This window comes from Mauremys mutica, chromosome 12 (genome assembly GCF_020497125.1).
Source record: "Mauremys mutica isolate MM-2020 ecotype Southern chromosome 12, ASM2049712v1, whole genome shotgun sequence".
NCBI lineage: Eukaryota > Metazoa > Chordata > Testudines > Geoemydidae > Mauremys > Mauremys mutica.
Window position 1 is genome coordinate 50,189,817 of NC_059083.1, and position 11,872 is coordinate 50,201,688.

Consider the following 11,872-nt stretch of genomic DNA (forward strand, 5'->3'; position numbering starts at 1 on the left):
AGAGTCACTTGAAAAGTCTTGTTACAAACCAACAGAATTGAAATCACCAATAACCAGCTCTAAGCATTAGACCTGTTTTGGGACAGTGTCTCTGATTCCAGAGACTGGCCAGCCTGCACTAGTATTTGGGCTTGCTTGCTAACAGCTGAAATCACAGAGAGCTGTGTTAAGTTGTGGGCCCTCAAACCACTCCAGAGGGTACAGGGAATGGCTAGTGGAGTGGCAGATGTCAGGACAAGAACTTGGACAGCGGAGAGAGCAAGGTGATTTTTTTCTCCCCAACACCCCCCCCCCTCCCCGGGTGGGAGGTGAACTCATACAGATGCACTTCTGAACTCTGGGTCTTTACTGACCAAGGACAATAACTGTGAGTGGGGTGTGGTGAAGGGAGGGGCACCCTAAAGGAAGTTTTGGTTGCTGGACTTAAGAACCTGAGGCACAAGGACACTGCCCAACATACTCTAGAGTCGGTGTTTTGCTCATGATTTTTTGTTATGAATCCTGCTTGCAGTATTTTCCCAAGTTATTGTCAGGTTACTTTCCCCCTTTTTATTAAAACTTTTTTTCTGCACTCAGACTCTGTGCTTGTGAGAGGGGAACTTTTGCCTCTGGGTTGGGGCTGTTTCTGGTTTTGTGTTGTATTGTTGGAAAGGAACCCTAAAATATTGAACCTGGCCCCTTTTGCTGCCGACTCCGATTGGAAGAAGGGTTACATAAGGAATCAATACGTCACATTGGGCAATGTTCGCAACAAAAATTTGGAGACACAAAATTTTTCAGCTGAAAGATAGGTTGAAGTGGGACCCTTATTTAAAGGTTCAAACACCATCACCATAAAAACAAACCAACCAACCCAAAAATGGGTTGAGACTAATATTTTCCCAGTCTATTTTGCTACCTAACTAATAATACATAAATCAAGTGGTTTGTTGCCAAAAAGCTGAAACAATAATTTTATTTGGGTTCATCTGAGAAAACTTGGGTTAAAAAAATGAGAACTTCATGCTTGTATACGAATTTCTCAAAAGTAGGTGTATGGAGATTTGTGTGATGCAGAAATAGAATGGATCTATAGACAATAGAAATATGTTGTATGGAGACAATATCAAAATAATTTAAGGAAATGGGGGGATGGGGACTGCCCTCTAGTGGATGGAGATAGATCCTGTCAAATGTGCCCTCTTCAACTAGTATCTAACTCAAGTATTCCAGAAACCAGATACTGGTCTGTGCTTTGAGCAGAATGACCCCAGATTTACCATTTCTCTGTTCATAGGAAAATAGGAACTGCCAGACTGGATCAGACACTAAGTCCATCTAGTCTAATATCCTATCTGACAGAGGCCATAACCAGATGTTTAAGAGGAAGGTGGAAGAATCCCATAGGAGGTAGAGGTGGAATAAGCTGCCCCCCATATAGCTCTCACCTTGGTCTCTGTTACATAGAGATTGGCTCAAGCCCTGAAACGTGAGGTTTAATATCCCTTTCAGAATGTTGGTTGTCATTCATTATAACTCTGGACATTACTGATATCCATGTAAATATCCAGTCCCTGACATTGCAAATGGTGATGCTTTGCAGTTTGATAATAACCATGACATGCCCACAGGTTAGTTACCTTAGACCAACCCCTGTGCAGTTACTCTGTACTTAGGGCTGCTTTTCACCACCTCAGGTATTTCAATTAGGATGCAAGTTCGAATACATTGTCTCTCTCCTTGTCTCTTCACTCAGTAAGACCAGGGATTGGGGAGACTAGTTAGGCAGCCTCCAAATGTCCAGGTTCCATTCTGTCACCAGGGAGGGGCTCAAAAAGTGCTGACTATAAAAGGACACATTTATGGAAAACCCTTTCCAGGCTGTCATCTCTACAATCTCCCTGGAACTTTTGCAGGTACAGTTTTGAGAACTCCTCAGTGCCGCTTGGGATGAACATTTGCCAAAACAAAGAGATCAGGAAACCTAAGAAGTTTACTTTAAAGCAGGGTGACCCCAAAATGTGGTTGCTGTGCATAATCCCAGGGGCCTCAGGGTTGAGAAGCCTGGACGTTTCTTTTCCCATTTCAAACAATATATTTTCTGTTCCTTTAGGAGAGGCAGGAACCTCTCAGAAATGAGCATCCAACACACAGAATGGTCAGGCAACCCATACAGCACATACTAGGAACGACAATGGATCTATAGTAAAGTTATTGCAATTGTTATTAGGACACAGACCAGAGGGCTGTTGCATCAAAAATATGTAAACACATGATGCAATAGCATTAGAAAAAAGCACAACAACACTCGTCAGAGAGGTCATACGGAGAAGTATCCTGCCTTGCCCAGCTACCTCTCACTGATAATGACCCAGCCTTCACCCTTAGTGTCCTAGGCTGAAAGTATTGTGTGGGGGAAAGGTCCTTGCACACTACTCTTCCTCCTGGCTTATGGTCTGAGATCCTTAAAAGAGGGGAGACCCTGCGTGTTGTCTGTGGCCACTTCTGTTCCAGGATTTGTGTATATAGTGTAAACAAATGAGTTACACTAAGAGGCCACTGTTGCATCGCAAGAGAGCAGGAACAAAGTTCAGCATTCAATGTGATCCCAAGCAGAGAGAGAGAGCATGTGTGTGTATGCATATGTGTTTATTCATTCCCAGCATGCTCTTATATACAATATGATAAGCAATCACAATTGCTAATTAATTAATTAAACCCACACAGCCACAGCTGTAACCCATAGGGTAATTATCATCCTACACACCTGTCTGACTTATCATCCTATTTACAATTAGCTGGCCAATGAGAATGAGCCCAAGGCCAGCCCTTTACACACAGTTCCCAACCCAGAAGCCTAAACAATCTCAGCATCTCACATTCTATTCCCACATCTCCCCCCTTTATTCACAATCAAAAGAAGAGGGAAAAGGAAAATAAGATAAAAACATTCACCAAACATTTCCAACTTATAACAACATAACACCACAATCTATCACAAGCCAAAATTAAAACTTTATAAAGCCAACCCATATAACCATGCAATCCTTAACATATAACCCCAACAACACCAAACAAAAACAAGACACAACAAATAAATAGTGCAAACTCTGCAGGATTCCCCCCTTCCCAATAGAAACATCCCTCAGATGTCAGGTGATCAGACTGACACTGAGGGAGGGGGGGTCCTAGAGAAAATACATAACCACATAAAAATCTTAACAACACAACAACAATTCTGGCCAGAAGACATCACAAAACAAAAACACAAAACATAAATCTTAATAATAATTGCATGGTACACTAAATGCTATGCAGCCAGCACAAAATTTCTTACAAGCACAGCAAAATTATCTCAAACAAATAAATCAATCACAAAGGATCAAAACAAGAAAAAATAAATAAAAAAAATCCTGGCATAGCTCTTCAAGTCTCTCAAAATTAAGATGCCTTCTTCCTTCACAAGATAACAAGTGATAGAGTTGTAGAAACTGAAAAGCAATTGTAACTTTAACTCTCCAGTATAGCTTCTCTAACACAATTTTCTCCATTCTCATCATGTCAGATACAGTGAACCTATACTGGCTTATTCAAATTAAGTCAGTGGCTAAGGGAATGTTTCTTTCTTCTTCTATTGCTTTCACAGCCAGGTAAAAGCAGCTTAATCCAACACAGCCCAAGTATTTAGGCTGCACCTTCATTTTTACCAAAGACTTGAGTTAAGCTGAGGAGATCTTTTACTTCAAAGTCTCACAACCTTGCAGTCATTCAAAGGCCATTGTCATGAGCAATTTCAATTAGTCTCAGGTCAGATGGTTGATATCTTAACTCTTGTCCCAACAGAGCATTGAGCTGATCTAACAATTCCTGAGCTTCAGTTGTTACAAGCATTTCAATCATCGTGTGATCGGGGACAGGCGCCGGGTCCTGCTCGGGGCCGCAGGCACCTTATAAAACATTTCTTAAAAGCCTGCCGCATTTAAAAATAAACAAACCGCGCGCGCCGCCGCCGCCCCGCACTACCCACTCCTGCTCCTAAACCCGCCGCGCTGCTCCCCTCGGCGTGATACAATAACCACTTTAAATAAACCAATCTTTTACTCCGGATTATCTTCAGATTTTCACGCCATGGAGATTATAGTCCAAGATGATCAAGATCTACGCCGCGCCGGGAAGGAGACAGGGGAGGCGGGACGAAGGCAGGTGGCTGGGTCACAGCTCCTGCTGCTCTGCGATGCATATCACCATCCTTTCTTCCGCTGATGCAGCGGTTCCCATGGTAGCTGCTCACCTCTGAGTTCGGGTGTGCCTCCCTTTTCAGACGCCCTGCAGTTTGCCGCTCAACACTGAGCTCAGGTGCGCCCCTCTTTTCGGACGCCCTGCGGCTCCCAGCCGCTCGACACTGAGACTCAGGTGCGTCTCCTTTTTTTTTTTTTTTTCTTTTTCAGGCCACCGATACTATTGCCCGCAGCTTCTCCACCATTTGTTGCATCGCAAGAGAGCAGGAACAAAGTTCAGCATTCACTGTGATCCCAAGCAGAGAGAGAGAGCATGTGTGTGTATGCATATGCGTTTATTCATTCCCAGCATGCTCTTATATACAATATGATAAGCAATCACAATTGCTAATTAATTAATTAAACCCACACAGCCACAGCTGTAACCCATAGGGTAATTATCATCCTACACACCTGTCTGACTTATCATCCTATTTACAATTAGCTGGCCAATGAGAATGAGCCCAAGGCCAGCCCTTTACACACAGTTCCCAACCCAGAAGCCTAAACAATCTCAGCATCTCACATTCTATTCCCACAGGCCACATCACTGGATTCTCCTCCAGTGGGAAACTGTTACGGTCTAGGTGGTTTGCCAGGGTACAACTGGAACTGTGAGACCTGCTCTGCCCCCTGAACACACTAACCTGGGGTGTCTGTCACAATGCTCTGCTAGTGACAAGCAGCAAACCCCTCCAGGTGCTGTTATAACTCAGACCAGCAGCAGGTGGAGCCCCACACCCAGCTAGATTGCATGAATGCTCCCACAGCCACTCATGAATCTCAGAGAGAAAGACACCAACTGGATCCCACCAGCTCCCAGCCTTGTACCTCAGGAATCTACCACCTTGGACAGAACAATGCCAATTTATTAATTGGTTCACCTCTTACTTCAAGGGAAAATGGGCATGCACACATAGGCGGCAGGTTCGTATAATTTTTGGTGGGGCCCAAAATGGTGGTCCCCCCCCGCTCTCACCCTGTAAGCTGATATAAAATGAAGCTACAATGCGTCAGCACCACAAGATTACAAGGGTCAATTAAAAGTGGAAAGTCAGAAGCAGCACTTGCCTATTAATACCTAATATACGGTATTAAATTTTGTTGCACCTGTTGTGACAAAGTGGGAATGTTCTTAATGTTTTCTCTGAATACTGTGTGGGTGCCTCAGTTTCCCCTGCAAAGTGCCAACTGACGGTGTTGGGGACAAAGAGATCAGGTGGCCTCCTTGTCCGGAAGAGACACAAAGGCCAGAGGAGGGAGTGTCAGTTTGGAGCTGGCTGGGGAAATCGGGAGAGGCCCAGAACTTGGGTCTGGGCTCCACACCCCCCAAGATGGACCTGACTGAGGGGTCCTGTTTTCTGTACTTACAAGCTCTGTTTTAGACTGTATCCCTGTCATCTAATAAACCTTCTGTTTTACTCTCTGGCTGAGAGTCACATCTGACTGCGGAGTTGGGGTGCAGGGACCTCTGGTTGCCCCAGGACCTGCCTGGGCAGACTCGCTGCGGAAAGTGCACAGTGTGGAAGGGCTGAATGCTCCGAGGTCAGACCCAGGAAGGTGTAAGCTTCTTGCCCTGGAGACAGTATGCTCAGAGAGGAGGCTCCCCCAGAGTCCTGACTGGCTTTGTATGGAGTTGTTCCAAAGCATCCCAGCATCCCCTTCCACACCATGCTCTTCCCGGAAGTCTGCACAGGCACTGACACTCCCTCCTCTGGCCTTTGTCTCTTTTCCAAGCATTAGGAGGCCACCTGATCTCTTTGTTATCCAACACCTTCAGTTGGCACCTTGCAGGAGAGTGGCCCAGGCCATCAGTTGCCTGGAGACAGGGTGTCGGCCATTCTCTGTGCAGACGGCATCACACTGGCCCTCTAGGGCTTTACAACAATCACACCCCCTTATCCCACCATCTAGAGCCTTAAGAAATGCATTGGGGAAACTGAGGCACACAGACAGTATTCAGAGAAAACACCTGTATACGACCAGTTACATACTTTGAAGGGTGTAAAATAATCAAATATTGTGCTAAATACAATGATACTCCAAACACCTTCAGTTGGCACCTTGCAGGAGAGTGGCCCAGGCCATCAGTTGCCTGGAGACAGGGTGTCGGCCATTCTCTGTGCAGACAGCATCACACTGGCCCTCTAGGGCTTTACAACAATCACACCCCCTTATCCCACCATCTAGAGCCTTAAGAAATGCATTGGGGAAACTGAGGCACACAGACAGTATTCAGAGAAAACACCTGTATACGACCAGTTACATACTTTGAAGGGTGTAAAATAATCAAATATTGTGCTAAATACAATGATACTCCAAACTGACCACCAAATTTAAGTTGCATGTTTTTCCCCTCAGGTGAGGGTTCTGGGGTGGGGCTGGGGATGAGGGGTTCACAGTGCAGGAGCGTGCTCAGTGCTGGGGGTGCAGGCTTTGGGGTGAGGCAGGGCTGAGGATGAGGAACTTGGGGTGCAGACAGGCTGCCCCAGGGCTAGGGCCAGAGAGGACTCCCCATCACCACCACTGGCAGCAGCAAGCTCCAGGGGAGGGACCCCTCCTGCCCCCCACGGCACACACACTCTGCACATGCTCCTAGAGCCCCTCTCAGGTCCAGAAAGCTCACTCCCCTCCCCTATGATGGGTACTGGGGGGGCACAGGTGGCCTTCCATGTTGCTGCCCCTCACCATAACTTCACTGTGGATAGGGCTGCCCCTTGCCCAGCATGGGGCAGAAGTGGGGTAGGCAGGGTGGTGGCTGGCTATGGGACGGGGGAGCAGGGTGTCATAAAATTCACCCAAGCCCCAGCTGCTCAGGTCTAGGAAGCCTCCCTCTCCCATCCCTCCTGTGGCGGGTGGGTTGGTGGGTGCTGGGGGAGGGGGCATTGCCTTCACATGTGGCTTCCTGCCTCCCCTGTGCAGCCTGCTGTGCCTCACGGGCTGGGACTGGGGCTGGGGTAGGGGGGAATCATAGGGTCAAACACTCACGGAAGCCCCAGCAGCTGCTAAGGTGAATGATGTCTGTCTCCTGGCCCGTTTGTGTCTCCTCCAGGTAGGGGCAGGAGAGGGGAGGCCCCCTCCACTCCCCTCCCCCTCCTGAGTGCTTCAGCAGTAGTTAGCATTCCTCTTATGCTAATGCTGCAGCCCTTAGGCTACGGCAGCAGCAGCAAAGGAGAGAGAGAGACGCGCTGTGCGCTCTCTTTACATTCAGGCAGGGAAGCTCCGGGGAGGGGGAAAAATCTAGCTCCAAATATTGGTGGAGCAGAGCCCCTGATTATGAATATTCCTGGGGCTTTAGCTCCAAGAGCCCATATAAGTTGGCACCCATGCATGCACAGCCTTTGCCACTTGAGCAGGTTTACCAAACGCTTCAGTCAAACTCACGGGTGAGGATAAGCATAAAAGTAAGTTTATTGGATACAAAAGATAGATTTTAAGTGATTACAAGTGATAGGCATAAAGTTCAGATAAGTTACCAAAAGAAATAAAAACAAAACAGATTCTGATTAATGTTAACACCCAGTACCCTTACAACTTAGATGCTTCTCACTACAGGCTAACTGGTTGCCCTTCACCCAGGCTCTGCCCTTTGATCAGCACTTTAGTCACTTGGTGGTGGTGTTTGTAGATGGAGGTGGAAGAGAGAGAGTATGGCAAATGTCTCTCACTTTTGTAAGGTTCTACAGGACAGTTGAGTATCAGGCTGTCAGTCTGAGAAATTGACATTAGATGGCAGCAGAGTAGAGGAAATGAAAGGGGGGTCAAAAATACTGACAAGTGACCAATAGATTTCAGTGGCCAATAAAATAATTAGAAAGTCATACTGTTAAATGGCCACTAATTGGCAGCATAGAACCATTGGGTTAGAAGGGACTCAAGGATCATTTAGTCTAACCCCCTGCCAAGGTGCAGGACTTGTTGATTCTCAGCCATCCAAGACTGATGGTTGTCCAGCACCTTTTGAAAACTTCCAGTGAAGGAGATTCCATGACTTCTCTAGGAGGTCTGTTCCATTGTCCTACTGTTCTTGCATTTAGGAAGTTTTTCCTGAGATTAATCTGCTATGCTGCAGTTTGAACCCATTGCTTCCTGTCCTGCTCTCTGTGCAAGAGAGAACAAAATTTCTCCTTTTTTTTTTTTTCAATCTTCCAAGTATTTGAAAAAGCAGCAAAGAATCCTGTGGCACCTTATAGACCATTATCATGTCCCCCCTTAATCTCCTCTTTTCCAAACAAAACATAATCAATTCCTTCAGCCTTTCCTCATATGGCTCGCCTCTAGATCCTCCGGATCCTTTCCAGTTTCTCTACATCCTTTCTATACGTTGGTGATCAAAATTGGACACAGTCTCCAGCCGAGGCCTAACCAGAGCTGAGGAGAGCTGGACTATCACCTCCCATGACTTGCATGATATGCCTCTGTTAATGCAACCTAAAATTGCATTGGCTTTTTTTGAAACATCACCTTGCTGACCCATGTTGAGGTTGTGATCAACCACAACTCCCAGATCTTTCTCAGCAGTGCTGCTGCCAAGCTATTCATTCACCATTCTGTACTTGTGCATTTGGTTTTTCTTCCTTAAGTGAAAGCATATTGTAAGGGTGATATATGGGCAGCTATTTTCAGAAACCCAGTAGATTGCAGCATATATTGAATATTAATAAAGGTGCGGTGTAAGTACATTATAACAGGCCATCACCTTGGACAGGTATGTCCCAAAACTGTAAGCTGATGTTTGCTCATGATGTCAAATATTTTACACATAGGATCATTAGATTTAAAAGAAAGTTGCAATTATACAAGTCATGCTGTACAAGTCCCATTGGGCATTGTTAGCTATAAAGCTTTGGAGACACAAAATGAGCCAAGTGGGAGAAAGGTTGAAGTGGGATCATATTAAAAAGTATGAAGACCAAATGCATATATGATGCAGCATTTACACTTTGTAAATCGAAGGAGAAGCTCATTATACAAAGGTAGATCAAAGGCACCTGCTCAACCCTTCAGGTAACTGCATGTCTCTTCAGTGAGAAAATCCCGTTTCTGCAGAAAGAGGAGAGACAAGAACCTCAGCTGACGAACCTTTGTCCTGGTGGCCAGGCCCTGAGAAATAAGAGCTCATCGCTTCAAGCTTGGGCTGTGCTGTGGTTACAGGTGAGCACCATTTTCCTGACTGTATTCCTATACCACCACCAAACTGAGGCATGAATGTGCTTTGTGAATAGTAGATAGACAAGGTTGTGAGATATCTTGTATTGCACTAACTCCTGTTGGTGGAGGAGAGAAGCTTTTTTGCTACACAGAGCTCTTCTTCAGGTGAATATTAGCAGTTTTAGCCTCACCTTCATCAACGCAGTGCCAGTCAGCATTCATAGCACCATTTCACAGAGATGGAGTGTGAGATCCATGTCTTGTGACAGGTCCTCAGTTGTGGATCTGCCCCACTGAAACAAACGGAGCTACCTTGATTTACATCAGCTGAGAATCTGGCTCACCGTGTGCCCAATGTGGTGGCAAATGCTGATAGTCTTACCAGCCCAGATGACCCATGCCAGATTGTTTTTAGACTCTGAGTTCAAGGACAGCATCTCCCCGCTCCTTTCTCCCCATGCCTTTTTTGTTCTTATATTATCATCCCACAATCAGTATGGAGTGGGGTGGGGTCACTCCCCTGTTAGTGTTGCACGTGAGCCTGGTTTCACCCCTTCCTAAGATCCACCCTCCAAAGAGCTGTATTTTATTACTGCTACATATTCCACATCAGGAAACAGAAAAGGTGCTGCCAGTCTCTGACCACATCACCATCACCACCACAGCAACTAAGGGAGCATTTACTCCACTTCATAATTTACAATGTAAACTGTTCTCTTGTGAGGGGATGAAATTTGTTCCTTTTCCTACAGGGCATTGAAATGTTGAATATACCAGGATATATGTTGTGACGTTATTGACACAAAGTGCGACTGTATAGACCATTGTTGCAACTAAGATTCTGTAGTAGCACCAAATCTTGTACAAGGGAGATTAAGTAAGGTGTCTATGAGGAGGTTATGATTTGCTGGTTATGATTATGCTACCTGTTTGCATGTATCATGTTTATATTTAAAGTTAAAAGTATTGGCTCTGTACTGTCTGTATTTCAAACTTGTGCTATGATTCTGGGTGACATCTCACACAATTTGCATCATCCTGGCCTGCTTGATGACCCATTAAGGACCATCAGCTATACAACTGACCCATTCAGAGAAGGCAGATACAGCTTGTGACTCAGAAAGGCATACAGGGAAATGCCTATGGACAGAACTCTAAGGTTTTTCCATGTCATGTGCTGGGTAGCTTGTATTTGAGACAAAGGAAGCACAAGCCACATATCAAAAGGTTTATAAAAGGCAGGTTCATCATCTCCATTTTGTCTTCATTACTGCTTCTTACCTCTGGAAGAACTTTGCTACAAACTGAAGCTCTGAATGGAGGAATGAATGACGCATCCAAGCTGTGGATGTACTGCAGAGACTTGATTTGAATCTGCAGTTTATTCCATCACTGCTAAAATCCTGAACCAAGAACTTTGCCATTACTGTATGTAATTGATTCCACTTAACCAATTTTAGCTCTCATCTATATTTCTTTCTTTTTTATGAATAAACATTTAGATTTTAGATTCTAAAGGATTGGCAACAGTGTGATTTGTGGGTAAGATCTGATGTGTATATTGACCTGGGTCTGGGGCTTGGTCCTTTGGGGTCTGGAGAACCTTTCTTCTTTTACTGGGATATTGGTTTTCATAACCAGTCATCACCATAAGGAGTGATGCTGGTGGGGAAACAGGAGTATCTAAGGGAATTCCTTTTTTGACTTCTGGTTTAGCCAGTGAGGTAAAACCAAAGTCCTCTCTGTTTGGCTAGTTTGCCGTGCCTTAATAGTAAAGGAACTCCAGTTTTGGGCTGTAACTGCCCTGCTCAAAGCAATCTTATCCTGAATTGATACTCTCAGTAGTGTCCCGCCAGAGGCTGCATTGTTCTATATAGTTAGATTAATTTCCATTAATTCTAACAAGAAATCAGTGTATTTGGACACTAGACTGCAATGAAAAATCTGAGTCTAAGATTTTAGTTGATGTACATATTGGTTTTGACTCCTAAGACCTGGCATGATTCTGGCTATTGACAGAAGTGAAATACAGAACTTAAGCATCATTGTTAAGCTCTGGTATGTCATGGGATGGGATATGATAGATAGCCAAGTTCTAATATGACAGATCAGAACAATTCTCTACCAGAGAAATAGGCTGTTATATTTGTCATTGCTCTGATATGGCAGAGGGAGGTCTACATGGGTACCAATGTTCTGTCCTCGGACTGAGACTACTGACACTTTGCTCTGAAGTCTACATTTAGCCTTTAGGAAGGGAATATTCTGAATATTTTTGGTATTCATTCACGAGATTTGATTAACTTTTCATGCTACATTCTTCCAATTCAATTGCTCACCTTGGTTTTTTTTGTTCCTAGACTCAACCCATGGCAGGCACAGATTGGAGAAACCAAACAACCGTCACAGAATTTATCCTTCTGGGATTCGGGGATATTGCTAAGCAGAAAATTCTTCTCTTTCTA

The 11,872-nt window shown here is 44.9% G+C and overlaps 1 pseudogene; it reads right to left on the reverse strand.

Moving 5' to 3' along the window:
• Nucleotides 1-3,347: 3,347 nt before the first annotated feature.
• LOC123346890 lies at nucleotides 3,348-3,879 on the reverse strand (annotated as a pseudogene).
• Between the last annotated feature and the right edge of the window lie 7,993 nt (nucleotides 3,880-11,872).